Below are 12,423 nucleotides of genomic sequence, written 5' to 3' on the forward strand. Positions count from 1 at the left end.
TCTTAACTTTTATAAAGAATATCTCTTTGGGTTTGAGGTTTTAATCTTTGCAACTTTACGGATCTTAACTTTGCACGAACAGCTTGTAACACTCCAAAGAGAAAGGAAAACTTTAAATTGCATCATATGACCCCTTTAAATTAAATTTGTCCTAACTGATGGACCAACAACATCCCTTACTTATCAACCAGCATCCAAAACACAATATTTGCTAGTCAACCAGCACACCTGCGCTCCAGCACCAGCATTATTTATGAGGTTCAGGCCCCTTTTGGTCACTTGACATAACAGTTTTTTTTAATTTTTTTTAAGAAATGTCCCTCGGCCTGCTGAAAGACTTTAGTTAAGTTCACATTTCCATGCTGGTCTAATGTATGGCCTTGCTGGTTAAAGGTAGGGAAGGCGATTTCGGAGAGGCTAGCAATAGCAAGCAAGCTTTGAAAGCATAAGATCTCACCCTCCCTGCAAATCACTCTCCGAAGCCACGCCTCCTCCAAAACACATGACCGCGCACAGGCAGACCAGAGGCTAACCAGCAACACGATGAGAGACGGCGTTGGTGGAGGATTTAATGCAACACTGTCAGATTACCTCATGTCTGAGAAAACTTCCACAGACAATATAAGTAATATAAGCATAACAAAAAATGTTTCTGAACCAAATCACCTACCTTGTCTGCCTTTAAGCTGCTAATTTGGATCAGCATTTGGAGCACACATCATGCTCATGTGACAAAGGATGACTTCATACATATTTAGTTCATAGGTCACCCCAAATGAGGTTTTAAACCCTCAGACTACCAGGCCAAATCCATAATCACTACATAACCACCCACTTATTTTATTGGATTTCCGTGAGGAGTTCAAGTTACAAGATGTTCTTTAACAATAAAAATACTGTAAATAACTTTATAAAACAGATAGTTCCGGTCCTTGATTCTGATTGGTTGAGCCGCATTCGAGGCTGTTGTAAATTACTCTACAAACATACACCTCTTTGTTTCTGCGTTTGTGTGTTGCTTGGCAACCACTTTGCTGCAACCACAACCGTTTCTGAGGAACTACATTGTCTGGTGGAAGAATAATGTTTTTATTAATATCATTACACTTTATTTGCTCTGTTTTATTTTGTGAAACCTTACTACGTATATGGAATAAACCGTTTTATACTCCGCTTCGCATCGTGCCTAACAACGCCCCTTAGCTGTTATAAATTCACTGTAAACCACGGCTTCTTGGGGCTTATTGCTTTAGTAAAGGCAAAATGCTGACTTGGTCTGAAAGTTCAAATCAAAGCATAAACATTATGAACATTCACTCCATGGGATTTTGATTGATTTTTGTCTGCAACAGGAGAACTGTACATCCGATCAATTACAAAAAAAAATTAAATAAATAAATAAAAAGCTCACCAAGTCAAAGTGAGGCACTGTGCTAATCTTGGTGGACATCACTTAAAAGCTTAAAAAGATAGTCCCTTTAAGGTACTGCAAATAAGCGGCCATATTTGTAACTCCCCAAGGCAGCTACTTGAATGGGGTAAGAAATCCCATAACTGTTTGCCAAAATTGAGTTTTCAAATCAGGAATAAAATCTGACAATGGTAGAATAAATTAAGTGCTTCCTAAGCTCAAATCATGTAAAAATTCTAGAAAAACAAACAGGCAAATACTATGGAATATGTAATAGTCAACTATTGGAAAGCTGTAAAGTAAAGAACATCAGAACTAATGTTGTCAAAAGTACCGGCACTTCAGTACTAAGTCAATATCTACATTTTAAAAACGTAATGATACCAGCCTTTCCACAGTACCGGTAGTACCAATTTGCTGACAGGCGGCTGCTTTCAAACGCTCCTGTATTTGTGTGAGTGTCTGTGAAGAGCATCAAAGGTTTCAATTTACAACGTGTTTTTGCAGCGCAGAGCATTGTTGCCAATCACAGATATGTTTGTTGAGCGTGATTCTCTTATTTCAGATAAATCACGATAAGCCTAACCACTGAAAAACATCTCTTCTGATAGGATTTCACTAGAAAACCCTCAACATTAAAGGGGTCATATGATGCGATTTCAATTTTTCCTTTCTCTTTGGAGCGTTACAAGCTCTTGGTGCATAAAGAAGATCTGTAAAGTTGCAACGACTAAAGTCTCAAATCCAAAGAGATATTCTTTATAAAAGTTAAGAGTCAGCCACACCTACCTAAAATGGCTCGTTCTAACACGCCCCCACATACCTACGTCGCTATGTGAGAAGATTTGCATAACGCCTAAAACGGCTCGTTCTAACACGCCGCCACATGTCTACGTCACGATGTGAGAAGATTTGCATAACGCTGCCCAAATGTTCACGCAAAGAAAGAAGGCATAACTTTTATTCTCGCTGTAGTATTGTTGACGATGCAGCCATGTCGAGAAGGCGCTGTGTGCTTCATTGTGAAAGCGAAACTACTTTGTTTGGTCTTCCAAAAGAGGACGATATCTGCTTCATCATGCCTAGAGCTGATCCGTGCTGGTCGCTGAGGAAATACTTCAACTTCGCGCTGAGGATCGCCGGATCGGCTTTCACCGTGGACGAAGCGGAGTCCAGCCCGGGGTCGTCACATATGGTTGCCGCAGGCATCACAATATGGTAAGGGACGTAACATTTCCGTCACACGCTTGAGGAATTCGGCCAATCACAACGCACTGGATAGCTGGCCAATCAGAGCACACATCGCTTTTTCAGACCGATGAGCTTTGTAAAAATCGACGTGTTTCAAAAAGGCGGGGCATAGAGGAGAAACAATAATGTACAGTATGTAGAAAATAATGTGTTTTTTGAGCCTTAAAACGCATAAACACATTTCATTACACCAAATACACAAAATAATGTTCTTTTTAGCAGCATCATATGACCCCTTTAAGAGCTCCCAAGAGTGAAAAACCAACTCTGCACTTTGTTGAAAGGAGACCATTTCACTCCAAGAACCAAACACAGTATAAGACCAGCAAAGATCTCAATCAGGCAGGAGAACCTGGTCCAACAGTGAAGCCTGTTATGTGAGAAACACACAGCCAGACACTGGTCCTGGGACATTTCCTCTGTAATACTAAGAATCGTTATCAGATATAATTTCCTAATTGCATTAAGATATCATAATCTGTCTTCGGGTCACTAAGAGGAGACATCATTTCCTTCAGATATCAGTCTTGCTGGAAAGAAAAGGATGCAGATCAGAATCCTGGTTGAAAAACAACAATGTTCAAAATTGAGGAAACTATTAGTATGCTTAGTATGAAAAACAAAAACATGTCTCTTGGGATCTACACTCTTAAGTTATCTGACTTTTTTTTTTTTTTGATGCCATAGAAGAATCATTTTGGGTTCCAGGAAGAACCTTTCAGTGAAAAGTTCTTAAAAGAACCATTTTTTCTTAGTGTGAAGAACATTTTAATAATCTAAAGAAACTTTTTACACTATAAAGAACCTTTTGTGCAATGCAAAGTTTCCATGGAAGTCAAAAGTTCTTCATGGAACCATCGATGCCAATAAAGGACTTTTGTTTTTAAGAGTGTAAGATGTGAACTGTAATCTTTCTAGTTCTTGGTCTTTTCGATTTATCCTGTTCTCAGAAAGACAAAAGCACAACAGACACATTCTGTCTTGCAATCTGCTCACCCAACTTAATGAACAATATCCCATGAATTATTCCACTTGGAATCTCTCATTTATCTTCTCGAATCCTCACTCACGTCTCTCTCCTGGTCTATTTTTACGGGACCCTTTAAAATTTAATTCTCTCCATTTTTCTTTCCTTCCAATCCCTATTAGTATCAAGTTCTGTGCAAAAGATAGTAAAGTAGGGATTAGGAAATGTTTTTAATAAATGCCATTTTATTGGTTAACGCAACCTTTCGTTGCATTTAATACATTTTACTATGCTTAAAATCAAAATTTACCAAATAATTTCTCAAAACATGGCATAAAACAATCTGAAGAAACAAGTCCTGCACTTTCTGATTAAACAAGACAAATGCAGTGTTCCCAAAAAGTATTTAGACACTTACACTAAAAAAATGTCACTGTATTAGATTAAAAAACAAAACAAACAAATCTAAGTAAATAGCATCTATACTAATAAATGTGTTACGTTTTTAAAACTCAAAAAAAATTTTTTTTTTGGTTAATGCAACCTTTTGGCCCCATTTAATACTACATTCAAATCCATTTCCCACATAATTTTTCAAAAAATGACAAAAATATGAAGAAACAAGTCCTGCACTTTCCTTCTGTGCTTTTCTATTGGCCATAAAGCAGCCCATCTATAAAAAAGCTGGAGAAATGGAGATAAAAAAATTATTGTTGGAGAGAATTTTTTGTTTGTTTTTTGCTACAGAGAGTTGGCCCATATTTTAAAACATATCATATTTTTAGTAATACAAACGTAAATATGATTAGCCACACAACCACCCCCTGAAAAAAATATGTCATCAATAGCCTATCAAATGGTGCAAAAAATGATTAGTAATGCTTCAGTCTTTCAACATGAATGTACAGTGAACTTTTATTTTTTCCTTTTCATTTTAGTTCAAAACCTTAGGGAGCAGCTTCATACCAGGGAGGGATCATTGCCCATTTCATGGTACTTTGCAGGATACTGTAATTTAAGCCAACATACTCCCTCTACATCACTTGGGACACGGCATTCTGACAAATGATTAATTGCATTTCAGTGTGCTTTTAGTAATGGCAGGGATGTACTGGGACTAAAAACAGCCCGGGACCTCTGTCAGCCTACTACAAACTACAGCCCGCTGTATTATCTAGTTCATATTTATTGATTTTAGTAGTGAAATACTGAAATAGCTGTTTTGACATTGCAAAGGCAACACACACAATTAAACGGAACTGCAAACAATAAATCTCTATATAGAGAATGTTAAATGTTTAGATGATCAAGAAAAATTGGTGTTGGTTCCAGACGTATTTTTCCAATTCATTTTTTTTCCATAGGGATTTTAAAAAGTCTTTGTTAAAGCATTATAAGCCATGAACCAATCCAACAAACTTTGAGGAAAACTATGATTTGAAGCAAAAAGATATTTGAAAATCTGACAAAAAGGCAAAGGTGCAAGACTGTATACTTAATGGCTTTAATGAGGGAAAGAGCTGCAATCCCATGAAGCATTGTGATAGACAATAATGGATAAAAATGACAGTGAAACATGAAACTATTAATTTAAAGTTGTTACTGTTAGTTGTTTCTATAGAAACAATATATATTATTGCAAAATATGCATATACAAATATTTAAGTATTTTGAGGGCATAGGGAATGATTGCATCATTCGCTGTGCTTCATGGGAGTGGGCGGAGCTAAAGATCTCTTTTGACGTGACTTTCTGATTGGTGGAATTTTCTGTATAGCATCATGGGTAATGTAGTTTTTCACCACAAACGCCACATGATTGTTTCAAAAATAAGTTGAATTAAAGGGGTCATATGATGCGATTTCAATTTTTCCTTACATGTGGGTGTCGCAAGCCTGCCAGCCGTGCCTTCATCGAATCCGCCGGCCGCCGCTCACTCAAGGCTCACTTTCGTTGTGAAAGCGAAACTACATTGTTTGGCCTTCCAAAAGAGGACACGACTAGAAATCAGTGGTTAAGTGAAGGAGAGTAGACTACAATGCCGGCTGTTCTGACTCACAGACTGTAAGTAAGTTTTTTATATTTAAAGAATTTGCCACTGACGATTCAAACGCGAGTTTTGAGCAGTGTAGAGTAGCGCTTGTTGTTTGTCATTTCTCCGATCACAAATGCAGACATGGTTTTATGTTTACGCGGCGCGGCGCGATGCAACGCAACGGGTAAAAAGACAGTACAAGTCATTATAATCCGTAATTATGTCCCCACTGGATGCAACAAATGCCTCGTTTATAATGGGTTTTAATGTTTTTGTCTCGTCGCTCCGGCAACATCATATGACCCCTTTAAAGTGAACAGATGGGTTCAACAAAAGCAAGTCTGTCTTTTAAGGTTTAGCAGTTATTGTTAAAAGGGTCGTTCAGTGTCAAATCAACCAAATTTCAGAAACGTCCCCAGCTCAAATTTTTGATTTTGTCCATATTTCTTCTGAAGAAAGATAAACATGTATAGTGATGAAAGCCAAAATATTAAATACCACCGATTAGTGTTGTAACAGTACCAAAATTTCAGTATTCGGTACCAATACCAGTGAAAATCCACGGTTCTCGGTACCAATTTCGGTACCAAAGCAAAACACAAAAACATGCTAATTAAAAAATTAACACACCGGGTTTCGACTTTGACACGTGCAGTGCTCATGTTTATTCAACGAAGTCAAAGCCTTTTGGAAAATCTATTTGTGATTTGCGGCATTGATATTGTGGCGGGTCACATAAATCAATGTATGGGAAACAAGATCTAAATATTAAAAATTAAAATGAAACTTGCCTGATTGAACTCTTTCATTTGATCTGGGTGTCTGTCTTTAAAGTGTTTTGGCGTGTTTCCTCCTTTTGATGTGGCCATGTCTCAGTGCTTTTATGAAGAGAGCGCATCTGCGCACCTTTCGGATAGCACATCTAGAACCGGGTTGACCGGGTACTCGGTACCACCGGTACTTAAAAAAACCTGGAACCGTAACATTTTCATTTTTTTAGTACCGACTTGGTACCGAAGTACCGGGTCTTTTGACAACACTACCACCGATGTATATTTACTGAGTAATCCACTATTTTGTAGAGGGGGGTCAAAAAGCCAATTTGCACCTTAGATTCGGAACCGAATTACAGGAGGGTAAAAATGACCTCAGAAAGATGGCAGCATCATTATGTTACTTTGGCCCACCAACTGGCCCACCTGTTACCAACCAACAGTCGCCATCTTCAGCAGCACTCTAAGGATGTAATAAATCCAGATTATTATCTGCAGGTAGTACATCGTGTCCTCTGAGAGATTAACAGGTTGTTGACCACATCTGTACTCCCAGCAGACTCGCCATTCATTTTAATTAGAGGTCGAGTAACTGACTGACAGGCCTGGATCCCCAAACAAGAGCCAAAATAAACTTCAAACAGAGGCACGAGTCAACATCTAAACGATGGCTGAGGTTACTCCAAATTACACATGATATTCATCACACGATTACCATTGACAACAGCAACCTGACTCTCGCTCAAAGCCTCTAATCTCTTCTCATGATATATTGACTCCTCTGCAAGACAAATACACCTGACAACAGACACTGAAGCCGCCAGACCAAAGGCCAGCTGATTTGCTCTTTATCAGTCTGTAGAAACCATTTTTCGGCTCTCACACTGTGCCATTCTAGAACTCTATAGAAATGTGACAGGGCAGCAAGAAAAACAAAGAAACAAACAAAAAATATGAGCATTAGACTGTAATGTGATGTGGAATGAGCATTAGACTGTAATGTGATGTGGAATGACAAGAAGAGCTCTGTATATATCATTATTTTATTATTCTTTATCATGGCTTAAAACCAGAACTGTCTAATATTAGAATTTAAACAATATTGTCTACATAAATTAGAAATGACGCACTAAAAATTAAAATCAGTTGATTTTATATGATACAGTATCATGGAATCACTTGTATCATATAATTTAGGCATCACATATATATATATATATATATATATGACCCTTGACCACAAAACCAGTCATAAGGGTCAATTTTTCGAAATTGAGATTTATACATCATCTGAGAGCTGAATAAATAAGCTTTTTGTTAGAATAGAACAATATTTGGCCGAGATACAACTATTTGGAAATCTGGAATCTGAAGGTGCAAAAAAATCTAAATATTGAGAAAATTGCCTTTAAAGTTGTCCAAATTAAGTTCTTAGCAATGCATATTACTAATCAAAAATTACGTTTTGATATATTTACAGTAGGAAATTTACAAAATATCCTCATGGAACATGATTTTTACTTCATGTCCTAATGATTTTTGGCATAAAAGAAAAATCAATAATTTTGACCCATACAATGTAGCTTATTTTTGGCTATTGCTACAAATATACCCCAGCGCCTTAAGACTGGTTTTGTGGTCCAGGGTCACATTTACATATACATACATACATACAGTACATGGGTCAGATGAGTTCCATATTGGTGTACATTAAATGCAAGTAAAGTGTCTAATTGTTTCAAATAACTGTTGTGAAAATAAAATGTCAAAATATGGGTGAAATAATGTTCCATCATTCTGCATAACATATACATTTATGTAAAAATGAAACAACACACTCCTTCTGACCTGTACTTATTTGAAGCAATGTGAGCAGCTGTTTCAGACATTCTTGTCTGAATGAACAATTTGGTTTACATTATGCAAATCTCCCCACCTCTCTGTTTGTGTCACACAGTCCAAAACAGTGAAGCCACATCTACAAACAGATTCAATCAGAGCCATCATGTTAGGCACTTCAAGTGTTTCCCATTGCCTTGTGAGGAAAAACATTAAGTTTCCCAAGTGTGGATATATGCTGGAATGAAACCAAAAACCTCCAAGAGCACTTAGCAAAACGCCTCTGAATCACAAACCATGCTCAGTAATGGATCTAACAGCCCATATTCAATGATTATTCTGTCAGATTATAATGCTTTTTACTACTGATTCTATGCGAAAAGAACAGAATAGAATAGACTGAGTGTCAATCTTAACAGCCACTGCAAAAGCTCTATAACATGCAGATTATATAATATAATATTCATATACTATATTACAGTATTCAGTGCCGATATCGGTGCTAAATTTACACTTTACAAATGTACTCTTTTACCCTCTTAAACAGTTTCCACAACTATTTTCGACATTGATAATAATAAGCAATGTTTCTTGAGCAGCAAATCAGCGTATTAGACCGATTTCTGAAGAATCATGTGATGACACTGAAGCTGATATGTAATGTCCATTTTTCAAGATCTAATCAATCCCTGAAAGTTTTTACTCAATTAATATTTACTCTGAAATAGAAAGAAAGAAAGAAAGAAAGAAAGTGACTTGTCTTTTGCTAACTTTTGCCCAACCTGGACAAGCACATCTGACAGATATTGATATTATTCCATAAAATAACTTAACTTTTGTTGTCCACATCAGTAGTCCACCTCATCTTATGTAACTGGTGAAGCAAGCCTTAATTCATATTATGACTGACTGCGGAGAAATACCTGATTTAATTAAAATTGGCGCCTTCTAGACTGTTGTGCTCAGCTGAGGTGGAAGAAACAGAAGAACATGCCTTCTTTTATTAAATCCAACCTGCATGAAGCGATTTATGAGGCGATTTTGGATGCACTTGCGGGCGATAAATTACTTTAATCTTTGTGATCAAATCTTTCTGACGATTGACCATCCATACCTTACTCTCTTCATGAATAACCACTGTTCAATCAGTTGCAGTCAAATAAAACGTAGTTCTATATAAAACATGCGTTGAATGAACGCTTCCACCAAAGACACACGAATCAATTGCTTGGAAAGTGAACAGAAGCGAAGCGAAGCGAGTCGTACTTTTGAGTCGAATCTTTTTAATGAACTGATTCACCAAACCGATTTGAAAAATTCCCCCAAAAATCGGTCGAGTCAGATACATTTTCGAATCAATAAATCGACGACTCATTGAATCGACTCATATGAGTTAACTGATAGTAAAAGCCTTTTCCATTGAAGAAAATTGGATTGACGGGAATAAGTTTGTTTACGACTTTATATGACCGTTTTGTCTCATAAACCAATGCACTACAACATCATTTAACAAAACATGCATTGATGTAAAATATGTAAATCAATTTTATTTTATTTTATGTAAATTAATTTTGTTTGAATTCTTTTGAATTTTTGTTTGTATGAGCCGAATCGGATCTAAAACATACTGGAACTTACAATAAACAATTTAAAAAACATTATTATTATTATTTATGTTTTTATTTTATTACTATGTATTCATAACCAGGCAGAAACTGAGTAAATTTGCTTTCATATGGTTTCTCTGGTCGTGTAGAATGTCAGAAATTACGTGAGGTATTCAGATTGAACTGTTCGAAAGAACCGATTCCGGGAAATGAGTCGAACTGCACATGGTTCATTACCAAAGTCAAATTAAACGCGGTTTAGCAGTCTACTACAAATATAAATCACCGTGCGAGCTGATTTAACCTTTTTTTTTTTTATCCTGTGGTATCTCTTCCACCTCAGATTCAAGAATCAATCACTGGAAGAGTGGATTTCCAGGGCGTCAACCAGGGTTAGGACAGTTGACATGTCTCTCAAAAAACCCAAGGCGTGAAAATAAAAACTAGCAGAAGAGGATCGCTTTGATAATTTGTTTTCAAGATTATAGGCGTTTCAACAGTGCGCTAATCAAATGCATTAGAAGTAGCCTATTATAAAATGATCTACGTTAAATTAAAGCACAAAACCCGTGGCGCAGTCTAGACCAGTGCGGACACGCATAAATGGATGTCGGAAAACCAAACAAATCAATCAATGTAAAGATATGTAGATAACTTTTTTCTTTTGCATCTGATGCTGTTATGACAACAATGACTTAGGCTACTGTATGTAATAGCCTACAGAAATAGAAAAGTAAGCCTATCACAGCCAATTATTTATATGAATCACTGAAAAAAAAAAACAGAAGTGCATACTGTCAACCGAATGAGAAAATAATCTAAAACCAAAGCATGTTAATGACTTTTGCTACTTTATAATAACAAACAAGCTTAGACTACCTCAGATTTCATTTTAAAAGCCTGGTTAGACATAACTCTTTAATGCATCAGACATGGTATTGTTATTTGCATTCAGTTATAACCTGAAGCATTTTTTATTGACTATACATTTTTTATAGCTTTCATCAGCACTTCATGATCCACTCACCATCTTCCAGCAAAAATCGGAATTGTTGCCAAAACGAGGGGAAAATTAATCCTCAGCGCCCAGGAGCAAAACTTGATGCAGTGATACAAGGTGGAGGAAAACAGACAGTGTGGGCAACTTTACCCAAGGAAACTCCAAGGGATTTTCTGCGAGAGAAAAAAAATTGTAGAAGACTGATCAAAGAGAGCGAAGTGCCTGAGATCGCAGAGATGAGCGCTTCCGGTTATTCATTAGATACAGAACGAACTCACCAATCCTACTATGCCTGAGGCTGGGCTTATGAATATTAAGTACGCCATGCCAACGTTGCCTCGTTCACCTTCTGTTGGCAATGGCTTGCCTCATGAATATTAATTAGACTGTGCAGCCGTTCCATCTTAACCGTCCAATGGAGAACATTCTCTCATGAATGTTAAAAACGTGACCTTCGCCATAGGAGGAGTCCTACATTTTCAGAACTTGACAGAACTTTAATTTAATATAGATATTTTTATTTTTCATATTTTATTTTATTTGTCACGAGGATGTCTTGTTTGCCCCACCCTTTGTTTTTAACTTAAAATACGCACATTTTGACAAAACAAAATAGATTACAACAAAATTAAAATAACAGACAAGTATGTTGTCTTGATCTTCTTTCTCTATAGATACTGTTAGATTTTAATTGACAGTATCGTCAAAAAGACTTGAGGTAAAAAGACCAATTCAAAGACAGGTAGTCGCCTTATCTCGTGTTTTCTGTAATAAAACATCAGTAGGCTACTGTAAAATATCAACGTGATGTAGTAAAGAAATGACAATTATCTTTCTATGAAGCACTTCAAGAATATACTTTAAATTCACCTTGCAAAAGGTATATTTTAATAGACTTTTACCACAAACTTTTTAAATTGAGTTCATAAAAACGCCATAGAGCACATTTTAATACATTTTCCAGTAACTTCCAGCGCATTTTGACAGTTCAAAACGTCAGTGACACGCTTCAGACGAGGACAGCGAAGCCTGATAGCGCCACCTAGTGGATTTTATTTTCACCTAGTCCATTTTTTTCCCTTTTCTTTTCATAAACGTAAATTTTCCGTAGATGATGAAACCAAAACACTGCTTATGTGATTTCAACTTCAATATTTAAGCAGAAGCGTTTTTAACATTGTCTTGTGTTTATTTACATTTCATAAGCTATATAATTAACACATATTGTTTATTTACCAGCCTGCTTGAACTATTTAAATCCGTGTTGTACTTTAAAATACCAATAACCACCAATAGCAATGCAGATGGTAAAACAGGTCAAAGTTTAAAATTAAAATGAATCAAAATCAGCCTTTTGATTAACCACATTCAATAATAGTAAACTAAAATAATGCCAAAAGCTTTTACTGAATAATATATAACATAACATAACAACATAACATAACATAACATAACATAACCATATAACATAAACATAACATAACATAACATAACATAACATAACTTAACATAACATAACAACATAACATAAAACATAACA

The 12,423-nt window shown here is 36.3% G+C and overlaps 1 protein-coding gene across 1 annotated transcript in view; it reads right to left on the reverse strand.

The window, feature by feature from the left end:
- Positions 1 to 11,047, reverse strand: part of LOC107677921 (sodium channel protein type 1 subunit alpha-like) — a 53,854-nt gene extending 42,807 nt beyond the window's left edge. Inside the window, exon 1 of the mRNA XM_016472991.1 lies at positions 10,911 to 11,047. The gene's annotated coding sequence lies outside the window, so the exon portion shown is untranslated. The remainder of the gene's footprint in view (positions 1 to 10,910) is intronic.
- Positions 11,048 to 12,423: the final 1,376 nt, after the last annotated feature.

Source organism: Sinocyclocheilus anshuiensis, unplaced genomic scaffold, assembly GCF_001515605.1.
Source record: "Sinocyclocheilus anshuiensis isolate Anshui unplaced genomic scaffold, SAMN03320099.WGS_v1.1 scaffold164, whole genome shotgun sequence".
Taxonomy (NCBI): Eukaryota; Metazoa; Chordata; class Actinopteri; order Cypriniformes; family Cyprinidae; genus Sinocyclocheilus; species Sinocyclocheilus anshuiensis.